Here is a 2,056-nt window from a genome sequence, read left to right on the forward strand (position 1 = left end):
GACTACTAGTCCACCATGTTTCTGTTATCCCTATAATATCTGGTTTCACTTCCTACACCAGTAGCTCTAGTTCCTCCATTTTGTTACCTCGGCTCCTCACATTAGTGTACAAACATCTTAATTTTTGCCGTTTGGCTTCGCTCACATTTTTTACCCAATTGGGCACAGACATTCTACCACCAATATTACCTGTTAGATTGCTATGTACATTGCCCTTCCGCCTTATGTCCATTCTGCTACCCATAGCTGTATCCTTTCTTACTTCGTTTTCTTCCCTCTCAATGTTAAAATCCGGCATGCAGATTACCTGGACATCTCCCAACCATCTCCCTCAAATTCCTACTTTACTTGATTACCTGTTCTGCTCATTCCCTCTGAAGTGGCTGGCCTTACCATGAGGCAAACTGAGGTGGCCGCCTCAGGTGCTAGACTGTGTGTGGGGGGCAGGGGGCATCACCAGGACCCAGAGTGTAGAAAATTGTGTCTGCTACTGGTGCATATGTAGTCTCTCTGCTCTAGATGTACAGAGATGATGGAGTGCTGTGCTGGAGGAAGGAGGGCACAAGAGACATAACAGGCAGGCAGGAGAAAGGTGAGAGGAAACAACAGAAAGCAGTAGGAGCTGCAGGGAGGGAGAGGAGGAGGAGCCTCTTATGTATCTCTCTAGCACTCCCAGGAGCCTGGACTGATTAACACCAGCTTCTCAGGGAGCTTCCTGCTGCTTCCCTGAACCCACTTAAGGAGAACAGGCAGTCAACTGAAGTAGTAGGAGCCAGTTAGGCCCTTAAGATGCTGATATCTTCCCTCACTCAGGCCCTGCTACCAGCCTGCTTATTTGTCCCCTTCAAATGAGTGTTGAGAGCCACCATAGCTGGCACAGAACAGCAGTCATGAGGGAAAGAAGAAAATGCCCCTCTGGGGCAGCATTCAGAAAAAGAAAGCAAGCAAAGGAAGCTTTTCTATCTAAGCAGGAAGGAGCTCTCCTGAGATACATAGACACAAATGTTCACGGTGAGCCTTCCGGCCCCAGTGAGGATGTGAGTGGTGAGGAGATGCCTGATCTTCCAGTTAGTCAGAGTGCAGGTGACCTGGCAGCTACTGCAGCATCCATATCTCCATCTCAAATGGATGTAACCAAGCACATTCCCGAAGAAAAGTGTAGATCAGAGAAGAGTGTGGTGGAGGCTCAAGAAACAGCTGCTGCTGAGTTTAGTTCCTTAAGTCTAGATGATCCAGGACCATGGACCCACTTGAGCAGTAGCCTGAGGGACTTCCTTGTACTGCGTGGGCCACAACAAGTGAAAAACTTCATGTTCCCGAAAGACAATGAAAAGAGAAGATTCCATCCAACACATTACGGATGTGAAATCCCCAATGGTGACAAAGTGGAGAGGCCATGGCTTATGTACTCAAAAACCCAGAATGCTGCATACTGTTTTTGTTGCAAACTCTTCCAGTCTAACGTTCCAGCCACATTGGGCTCTACAGGAACAAAGGACTGGAAAAATCTGGCTAGAAATCTGGCAAGCCATGAGAAGGCAGCAAATCACCAGAGAGCATTCCATAGGTGGAAAGAGCTTGAGATGAGACTAAGGTTAAAGGCCAGCATAGATGATCAGCATTAAGAGAAGATTGCATCGGAGTCTCTTTACTGGCAAAATGTTTTGAAAAGGCTCATTGCCATTGTGAGAATGCTTGCTACCCAAAACCTAGCACTGCGTGGCACTTCAGATCAGCTGTAGGTGCCAAACAATGGAAACTTCCTTAAAATTGTGGAGCTGATGGCTGAGTTTGATGCTGTACTCCAGAAGCATCTAAGAAGAGTCACCACCCAAGAAATGTACACACACCACTACCTTGGAAAAACAATTCAAAATGAGATCATACAGATCCTGGCAACAAAAGACAAACAGAAGATTGTGGCAGAGCTGAAGTCAGCAAGATATTACTCTGTTATTCTGGACTGCACACCTGACATCAGCCATACGGAACAGATGACTTTAATGGTGCATTTTGTAACAACAGAACCTAGTGAAAATGTCCCTGCAATGGTGAC

The sequence above is a fragment of the Caretta caretta genome, chromosome 4 (assembly GCF_965140235.1).
Source record: "Caretta caretta isolate rCarCar2 chromosome 4, rCarCar1.hap1, whole genome shotgun sequence".
NCBI lineage: Eukaryota > Metazoa > Chordata > Testudines > Cheloniidae > Caretta > Caretta caretta.